Genomic DNA, 10,497 nt, shown 5'->3' with positions numbered 1-10,497 from the left:
GGCTAAAGTTTCCAGAATCCTGCCTTGAGTGGAAGCCCCCAAAGGCAGGGTCTAATTCATCCGACTGTGAACATAGCAATACCAAATGAAAGAATGGTTGGATCCAATTTCAAGGGCATTCAAATAAAAACCACTCTTATAACAGCCCACGTCCTTTCTCTGGGCGATGTTGCACAGAGGGACTCCTCCCACACAACCCCCTTTGCGTATAGGAGACTTGAGTGGGGTGTAGGACTGTGGTCACGATTTCTTGGGGTACTGAATGACAAATCAAGAGACGAGGAGCATTTAGACCTTAAAAACAAAATAAAAAGGAGGTTCCACTAGAAAGTCATTTTGAGTAATTGTTCAAAAGTACAAATATCTCTCCGCCGTGGCCAACAAAAACAAGTGTTTACTTTGTTTTGCTTTTTACATGAAACTGTCAGCCAAGTTGAAAAACCCTTTTCATCCCTGGCTGCCGCCTACGGGGACACCTGATGCTGTGCATCTGTGCAGATGCTCACTCGGCAAGGCCGAAGCCCCACCCGAGGAGGCTGCTAGGATCTCAGGTTCTCGCAAAGACAGGGAGACATGAGAAGCTGATTACTATTCAGATCAGCAGCCAGGCCCGGCTGTCTGGAACTGACATCGCCAGGTAAATAAAAGGGCATTCACTGCAGACGGAGCACGTTGTCACCTCCCACCATGGAAAGGGGAGATGCCTGCACCCACGGCATTTGTGGTCCCCATGTGGATATGTCTCTACCCCTCAAACGCAGGGGTCATGCTTTGTGTAATTTATTATTTCATGTCACTTAGCACCCTCTCCATCCTCAACATCCTTAGCCAGCAAGTACCTGGACCATTAGACATAGCATCAGGTGGGGATTGATCACAACCTGGGGTCTGATTCTTGGTCCCTTCACTCACTTCCTGGGTTGTGGATTCTCTGTATATAACACTGTCCACTTGTCAATTACGACCTATATCAAACAACAGCGGCAAAGCCATTGGCTCTGTGGCTTATGTGTGTGCGTGCACGCTCAGTCACTTAGGTCGTCTCTGACTCTTTGTGCCCACCAGACTCCTCTGTCCATGGCTTATATGGATTAACGAAATGACCTCATAATAATAGCTAACTTGTATTGATCTTTTTCTCTGCACCTGAGACAGTGCTTCATATTCATTATCTCACAACAGCCCTGCAAGGCTGTTAGTCCCCTCCTTTTCCAGCTAAGGAAGCTGTGCACAGAGAGGTTAAGTAACTAGCCCCAAGTCACACAGCCAGCAAAGTGAGGTAGCTCAGATGCCGATCTGCTCTGTTCCTGACTCCAACCCCATGCCTGTCCCTCCACACAGCCTAGGGGTAGACATAGCTCCCCTCTCACTACTCCCCTCCCTCGAGAGGGCTATAGCACCATCCTTTGAGTTGTGGAAGGCAGTTTTTCAATCACATGCAAATTTGATTTGCCTTAAGTATCAACCCCACTTTATCTAAAAACCCATCTTAACGTGAGCTTGCAAGGAGCTGAAAGGGGCTGTGGTGACTCAGGGGTTCAGGGCCTCTCCTGGGAATGACTGCAGTAAGGCTACACCCTGCCTTATAAATCTTGTCCAGGAAAAGAAAAGAAGCCAGATTGCAGGCATAGAATTACTCCAGCTGCCAGGACCCCCGGCTCCCAGACTCTGGGAGATCAGAGGGGAGCCAGGCCCATCGGATGCCTGGCCCGGAGGGCCGTGTTTGAAGCGAAGACTCTCAGGTTTCCAAGGAGGGAAGGGTCGCTGGGGCTGAAGGATGAATCCGCGCGCTGTGTGGCTCCTCAGATAAGTTGAGGGCGGCAGACAGGATAACGAGCCAGACTCCTCTCGAGCTCAGATAAGACTGAGGCCCCCGTCTCCAAACATGTTATTAATACTCAGCTTGCTCTGCTGCCTGCCCAGGCGGAAAGGAGAGAGAGCTATTCTCTCCCTGCAGAGTCAGAACAGGCAGGGGCTTCCCCAACAAGGGGTACTTCAAGGTTATAGACCAAGGAGGGTGGTTATTGATGGGGCCAGGCCAATCTCATCTGGTCCCATCCCTGCATCTCGGGAATTCAGCTCCATCCCAGAAGTGAGGCTGTGGCCATGACCTCCCTCTACCTCGCGATGTAACCACATTTACTAAGACATGGATATGGTACAAGGGCTTCCCAGGCGGCACTAGTGGTAAAGAACCTTCTCGCCAATGCAGGAGACATAAGAAACTTGGGTTCAATCCCTGGGTCGGGAAGATCCCCTGGAGGAAGTAAAAGATCCACTGGCTACCCACTCCAGTATTCTTGCCTAGAGAATCTCCATGGACAGAGGAGGCTGGCAGGCTACAGTTCATGGGGTCATAAAGAGTCAGACATGACTAAAGTGACAGCATGCGCGCATGGATATGACACAACAAATACTATGTTTTCATAAATCTGTTTGTGAGATTAGCAGTGTGCCAGAGACGATGAAATACGCATCAAAATCTATGACACCCTCCTCTGAGCATTTCAGATAAATCTTGACCTGTGAGAATATTGTGGGGCTAGACTTGCAGGACCAGGTGACTGTCAAAGCTTCTTCTTCATTACAGTGAGATGTTAGCAAAACATTTTTTCAAAATGGAAGCTTATCTCTGGGGTCCCGTGTCCTGCACTTTCACCCTAGGAAACACGTGTTTCCATCTGCATGAACCACCACTGCACGTATCCCCCATACCCCTGCGTGTTGGTCCCACCTACCAGGCAGCCACCCAGACCCTTGGGTCCATGCGACCCCTAGGGTCAGCACCTGCAGCCGGCTTCCTCATGTGTCCTTCTGAGAAGATGGTCAGTATAAGGCATGTGCCTTCCCCAACCCTAAGCTCCCACCATGGTCCTTCTGTCTTCCAGCATTCAGTAAATCAGGGGTCCCTAACCTCCAGGGTCTAATGCCTGATGATCTGAGGTGGAGCTGATGTAATAATAACTGAATGAAGTGCACAAGGGATGTAATGCCCTTGACTCGTGCCAAAACCATTACTTCCTGGTTTAAGGAAAAACTGTCTTCCACGAAACCGGTCCCTGGTGCCAAAAAGGTTAGGCACCACTGCAGTAAACATTTACATACAGAGAATGAGTCAATTCCACTAGAGACCCTCTCTCCCACACACACCCATATTCTCTCTAACCTCTTCCTCTTCCTCATTCTCTTGAAATTCATCGGAGTTTCTTCAGGAAACATCCTACCCACCTCCTAACCCTCTTTCCATTTGGGAGCCAAACGTGAACCAGAATCAGGGGTGGATGGTGCACAAGTGGTGCTGAGGATCTGGGTCCACCCAGAAGAGACGTGCCCACCTTTGCCATGGCAGCAGATGCAATGACACTCCCAGGAGTGCTGGCTCATCTCCAGGAGCCCCTAACTGATCATTCTGTTTCTCCAAGGAAACCTGCTTTCCTCAAGCACTAGCATTCAAGATGAACTTCACAAACATGATTTTCTGCATTGTGATTTGTTTTTCTGTTGTCTTCTGCAGAGACAGCCTTAATGGTATGGCTATATTTCCCTGAGCAGTGCATCCGGATGCAGCTTGAGTTGTCCGTGGGCTGGTCTACAGGGTAATCTAACCTCATTTCCGTGCAATGTGCTCTTGATGGAGAAGTGGGATCTGAGTACCAACCATTCACCCTGCACCTGAGTGGGGGGTCACCTTTGGTGAATCACCTCAGCTCCCATCTGCCTCACCTCTTGTTCCAGCCTCTGTCCTGGGGACCAGCTTCATGCAGGTGTGAACAGCCAGCTTTTTGCCTTGCCACACGCGCTTTTGGTCTTCTCTCTGATGCTGAGGATGCCCACGGAAAATGTCTCACCCGCACATCACATGAAAGTGCAGAGTTAATGCCTGTGGGGGTGGGAGGGGAGGCCATGCTTCCCCCTTCAATGCTCAGGGAGAGGGTTCTACATCTTATTCCAGAAGGTTCTTCAGAGCCCCAAGGAGCAACATCCAGTGAACGCTTGCAGCGCCCAGCTGGATCACACATCTCTCCCCTGCCTGCTCCCTCATGCCTGCTTCCGGGGACCACCCAGTTTATTTATTTAGGCCAGAATAAACCAGTCATATCAGACTTTGTCTCAGGATGTATTCTGCTGGGAAACCAGGAAGAGACTGCTTCTCCACGCCCCCAGCTACACACATGGACTAGCTGGAAAACCAGGCAGAAAGGCAGCTTCTCAGTGCATCTGTAAGCCTGTACTTACAGGCTCAATCACTCAGTCATGTCCAACTCTTTTGTGACCCCATGGACTATAGCCCACCAGAGTCCTCTGTCCATGGGATTTCCCAGGCAAGACTACTGGAGTGGGTCACCATTTCCTTCTCCAGGGGATCTTCCCGACCCAGGGATTGAACCTGTGTCTCCTGCATGGGAAGGTGGATTCTTTATCTCTGAGCCATCTGAGAAGTCCCTTAAGTGTGACTGTGGCTCGTTTCATTGCTCTGGGCACCGAAACCAGAAACCTATTTGTGACAAGCCCCAGAAGAGCTTCCATGAACACAGGATTTCATAAAGACAAAGGAAGAGCCGGTTCTTGCTCTAGAATGAGCACATAAGGCAATTTCTTATATACTTAACTTGAGCATAAACACATAAAACAATCTCCAGGTAATATAAACAGATTCTGACATAAAGTTTCAACTGTCTGCACTGCCAAAAGTAAGAATGTTTGCAACAGCACGTGGAGAAGAGCCAGTCTCTGCTCTAAGCAGAGCCAGATCCCTTGGCTTCAGCATTTTCTCCTCTCTGGATTTTGCTTGTTGTGCAAAGTTTGCGCTGGGACATCATTTCTGCCACCAGGTTCAGAGTGAGCCTCAGCAGTGTTATGGGAGGGACTGCAGAGAACACTTGGTTCCCCCCAGGACTGGCTAAGTGCCTCCCTCCACGTGGAGCATCCTGTCCTGGAAACCCGACAGCCTGCACAGCCTGGGCCTCTGGCTGTCATGGTCTCTGATCCCTCGCTCCCCACCTGAACTGTGGCCAAGACTCCAGATTCATCCTCTGCCTCTTTGGAGGGAAGAGTGTCTTCCCGACCAGGGTTTGAGCTAGGAGGGATCCCCCAGTGAGCAGGGGTCAACCTGTCCTCTCTCCTACTGTGCTCAAATCACCTTCCCTCCCTGCCACAGTGTGGCCTCAGCATCTCAGTGCTTCCTGCCCGAGGTCTTGTGAGCTACAAAGAGATGGAGGCAGCCCTGCTGGTGGCATGTGGGTCCCTGGGCACCAGGTGAAGGGAGCTGATGAAAAGAACGTGAGGTAGGATAAAAGGGAATGGGAAAGGTGGGGGGGCAGGGGCGGGGGAGAACAGACCTTCAGGCAGCCAGTCATTCCTCTCTGGTTCTGTAGACAGCCTCGTGCAGGTGCTAGAACAAGGGAGGGGAGGGGAGAGGAAAGCAGAGATGGACAGAACTGACCCTCTTATAAATGGTCTAGTTCCGCCAGCTAGAAAGTATGTAAGATGTGAATTGTTTTACTTGAGTAAGATAAAAAACCCCGTTGGGGACGCAGCCTGCAGGAGGCAGGATGCTTTCTTACCCCTCTTCATCGCCCCCTTCCCCCGCCCCCTGAACTTCTAGAAAGCTCAGCCTTGGAGTTTCCTAATTGCCCGGGGGTGGGGTCACCGGGCTCTTTCCAAGACAGAAGCAGGACATCGGCTTTAGAGCGCCACCTGGAGGCCGAAGGGGCTCAGTACTCAGAGGGGCTCGGGTTCACTTATCCGCTCCAGGGAGCCCAGGGGCCTCAACCTGACCACCATCACCCCCCACCCCCAGGACAGGCTCAGGCACAGCCAGGGCCTTTTAACACAATCTGGACTCAGGGAAAGGCCGGCAACCCCTAGCTTCCTCTGGATTTTTTGGATTCTGTTTTTTCTTCACATTTAGTCCCACCAAGGAGAAGGCAATGGCATCCCACTCCAGTACTCTTGCCTGGAAAATCCCATGGATGGAGGAGCCTGATAGGCTGCAGTCCATGCGGTCACTAAGAATCGGACACGACTGAGCGACTTCCCTTTCACTTTTCACTTTCATACATTGGAGAAGGAAACGGCAACCCACTCCAGTGTTCTTGCCTGGAGAATCCCAGGGACAGGGGAGCCTGGTGGGCTGCCGTCTATGGGGTTGCACAGGGTCGGACACAACTGAAGCGACTTAGCAGCAGCAGCAGCAGCAGCAGTCCCACCAAATGCATTCCAACCTTACCAACTCGTACAACTCAAGGCAGAGCTGCTTATTTTTATGAACTGAGTCAACACAGAAAAGGGGAAAACCCACACTTCTTAATCCAAATGCTATTGCTTCCCTTGATTCTTTTAAGGAGATTGTTGGGAGAAATAACAACCTCAGATATGCAGATGATACCAAATAACCGAAGCAACTTAGCATGCATGCACACAAAGACTAGCTGAATTCCGGTCTTTTGTACATGTTCCTATGGTGCTCTGAAACATACACACAGAGGTTGTTCACATTTTCACCTTTGTTTAATATCTATCTTCCCCATCGACTGTAAATTCTTTGAAGGCACAGCCATGTCTTTCATTCACTACTGTTCCCAGGCACCTGCACACTATCTGCACTGGTTTTCACGATCAGAAATGAACAGAATTGGTATCAGGTTTTCAGCTGATCACAGGAAGGGACACAGAAGAACTTCCAGGGGGCTGAAACTAATTTAGGGTGTATCTTCATGCGGCTCCCTCACTCCCGCCTCAGCTTTTTCTGATCATGCCTCTCCTTGAGCTCTTTAAAGGACAGGCCTTCATACAGGTCAGAACGGCCATCATCAAAAGGGCCACAAATAACAAATGTTGGTGGGAATGTGGAGAAAGGGGAACCCTCGTACATCATTGGTGTGAATGGAAATTGGTACAGCCACTATGGGAACAGTTCCTCAAAAAACTAAAAACAGAATTACCATATGACCCACAACTCCACTTCTGGGTATATACCTGGAAAAAATGAAAACACTGATTTGAAAAAAATACATGCATCCCAGTGTTCATAACAGCACTGTATACAATTGCCAAGATAGGGAAGCAACCTAAGTGTCCACCAACAAATGAACAAATAAAGAAGATGTGGCAGATACACACACACACACATATATATATATGTGTGTATATATACATGTGTATGTGTATATATATATATATGGGCTTCCCTGGTGGCTCAGCAGTAAAGAATCTGCCTGCAACACAGCAGACCCAGGTTCAATCCCTGGGTCAGAAAGATCCGCTAGAGGAGGGTATGGCAACCTATTCCAGAGAATCCCATGGACTGAGGAACCTGGAGGGTTGTAGTGCATAGGGTCGCACAGAATCGGTCACAACTAAGAGACTAAGCAGCATACACACATACATACACACACACACAACGTAATACTACTCAGCCATAAAAAAGGACAAAATTTTGTTATTTTCAGCAACATGGATGGACTTGGAGGACATTATGTTAAGTAAAACAAAAGTCAGGTGGAGAAAGACAAACACTGTATAATATCACTTATATGTGGAATCTAAAAAGTACAACAAACTAGCAAACACAACAAAGAAGGAGCAGACTCACAGATATAGAAAACAAACTAGAGGTTACCAGGGAGGAGAGGGGAGAGGCAATATAGGAATAGAGGATAAAGAGGTACAAATTATTGGGTATAACATAAGCTATAAGGATAGATCATACGACACAGGGAATATAGCCAATATTTTATACTCTATAGAGTATAACCTTTAAAAACTGTATGTATACATGAGTGTGGATATCTATATTGTATACCTGCAACTTATATAATGTTTCTGTACATCAATTATACTTCAATAAATTAAAAAAAAAAGAAAGGTCTTTGAGTTTTAGGAGGCTGCCAGTCATATGGGTTGACCCTGGAACACTGGGAGATTCCAAGCCTTGGGATGGGGCCGATCTTAGGGGTGAATTTAGAGTGAGAAGAAACCTAGTTTTCCAGGCAGAGTATGGCCATTGATGGGGGGGACACAGCTAAGAGATGACTGGTCTCCCAGCCCAGGTTAGGAGGCTCATAGGCATCTCAGGTATCCTGACAGCTGAGCAGAGTGTGGGAGCAGAGAACGCAGAGAGGACCCTCTGCAAACACTGACTCTTAGGGCAGTTGGTCAGCAAATGGCGAGACCTCATCCACCAGCTGGTGGGGCAGGTGGTTCCTCACCATTTTCTAGGGCTCCAAACCACACAGCACCCACCTCCACATCACACATTATTCACCACGTAAGATATGCATTCACAGGACATTTTCTTCTTTGCAGTCATTTGCAGGTACTGTTTATACCAACATTTAATGAAGCTGCAGTATCTTACGGAGAAGGCAATGGCAACCCACTCCAGTACTCTTGCCTGGAAAATCCCATGGACGGAGGAGCCCAGTAGGCTGCAGTCCATGGGGTCTCGAAGAGTCAGACACGACTGAGAGACTTCACTTTCACTTTTCACTTTCGTGCATTGGAGAAGGAAATGGCAACCCACTCAAGTGTTCTTTCCTGGAGAATCCCAGGGACGGGGGAGCCTGGTGGGCTGCCATCTATGGGGTCGCACAGAGTCGGCCACGACTGAAGCAACTTGGCGGCAGCAGCAGCAGCAGTATCTTAGAAGAATTTATGCCAGGCATTGCTAACATTCTCTCTGTCGCCCCCTGGAGGTCAGTCCTCCCCTCAAAGCCCAGAGAACCTGGAAGGTGAGGACTTGACTCTCTCAAGGTAACAAAGAGGGCTCAGTATCTAAGCCAGGGCTTCTGAGCCTGAGACACTAACGTGCCTGCCTTCTTAAGGAGAAGAGAGCTCTAATTAGGTTTAAAGTGTGTTTGTGTTTGTGTGTGCTGTGTATGTGTGTGTATATGTAGGAGAGTGTGTGAGCATGTGAGACCTCTGTGTGTGTGTGTGTGTGTGTAGATTGTGAGTGTGTGAGACAGGTATATATGTGCGATTGTTAGTGGTGTGCTGTGTGTATACATGAGTGTGTGCAAGCTTGTGAGAGCCGTGTGTGTGTGTGAGACCAGGTGTATGTGATTGTGTGTGTCTGCTGTATGTATACATGAGTGTGTGAGCATGTGAGAGCCATGTGTGTGTAGACTGTATGTGAGACCAGGTGTATGTGTGTGATTGTGAGTGTATATGTGAATGAATTGTGTGAATGTGTATGTAAACCTGAGATTATGTATGAGTGTGTATGAGGCTGGCATGTGAACATGAGTATGTGTGTAAGTGTGTGAGCTCGGGGCAGTCAGCTAGGGCCCAAGCGCCAGCCCTCCAAGGGCTCCTCACAGCTCCTTGGACTTGCCAGCCCACCACGCCCACACCATGCACAGGACGGAGTGGAGTCCTGGGCCCAGGGGCTCCAAGCCTGGCTGGGTGCCAAGACTCGCCTCGCCTCACACCTCCTCCAGAGAACCTGGGTGCAGCACCAAACAGTCAAATATTTTCCTTTTCTGTCATCGCTAACTATAGCTCCGCAAGTTCCCAGATCACTGCGTTCGCTCATTGCCATAATTAGCAATTTTCTGATATAATACAAGCACTGGTTAATTATTTCCAAGGAGACAAAGCAAAGTCGTGGGATGCTGCTGTGAAGTGGATACATTCTGCTCCCGAGAGAGGCCTGGCGCTTATGTGTCAGTCACACCGCGGGGCGGGCCCCAGAAGGGCACAGTGACCCCAGGCGGGGCCCGGGGTGAGGACATACGGGGAGGCCTGAGCCGTCACGGCGGGGTCCCAGCCCCGCTGTTCACCGATGCTTCAGTCGAGTCCACAGCATCCCTGGCCAGGGTCCCATAGGAAGAGAGGACATTTGTCCTCAGCCCTCCCCAAGCCACCTGCGCAGTCCAGCAGCATCCCCTCCCACCACGTTCCGACCCGGCTCACCCGCCTCTACCCTCACCCTCAGTGCCCTGCTCTCTGTCTGCTGCTCCCCTCGGGGACCAGGTGACCTGTAATCCCCTCCCGAGGGCAGGGCCTCCGGCAGGGGCAGGGGTCTAGACAGAGGCCCCAGTCTCCCCCCAGGGCCCCTGAGAGTTCTGGGGCACGTGGTCCCACGGGCCGCACCACAGACCCTCTCAGAAGCTGGCTCGGCGGAAAGAAGGAAAACCACCTATGCGGCTATTTTTGTCCGGGGTAATTCTAGAGACTGGAGCGCGCACTGGGTTTTCTTGCCCGCGTTACTCAAATAACAACCCCAGTGGCGTCTTCCTTTAATGAGTGAGAAAGTCCCTTCATTCAGGGGTGGGAAGTTTGGGCTTCTCTGTTCCCAGAACCCAGCAGGGGCCGCAGGTGTGCGGTCCAGGCGCGTCCAGACAGACGGGGGCTTTCATCTCTCCCTGGCTCCCCCCGCCCCCACGCCCCTTTACACGGGGCTCTGAGAGGGTCTCTTGCCGCCCACCTCCTGTTTGGTCAGGACGCCTTCACCTCGGCCCTGCCGCCCAAACCCCCGGAGCCCCTGGGGCTGTG

At 50.3% G+C, this 10,497-nt stretch overlaps 1 long non-coding RNA gene across 1 annotated transcript; it reads left to right on the top strand.

Moving 5' to 3' along the window:
• The first annotated feature begins 2,457 nt into the window (after positions 1-2,457).
• On the top strand, positions 2,458-9,589 carry LOC145503887 (uncharacterized). The gene is made up of 2 exons (XR_014051870.1): positions 2,458-5,285; positions 8,308-9,589. It is a non-coding gene; the product is annotated as an uncharacterized LOC145503887 (long non-coding RNA).
• The last annotated feature ends 908 nt before the right edge of the window (positions 9,590-10,497 follow it).

Source organism: Giraffa tippelskirchi, chromosome 4 (genome assembly GCF_054371585.1).
Source record: "Giraffa tippelskirchi isolate mGirTip1 chromosome 4, T2T-mGirTip1v1.2.pri, whole genome shotgun sequence".
NCBI classification, from domain to species: Eukaryota; Metazoa; Chordata; class Mammalia; order Artiodactyla; family Giraffidae; genus Giraffa; species Giraffa tippelskirchi.
The sequence above is the reverse complement of the archived record's forward strand: the minus strand, read 5'-3'. Positions and strand labels throughout refer to the sequence as shown.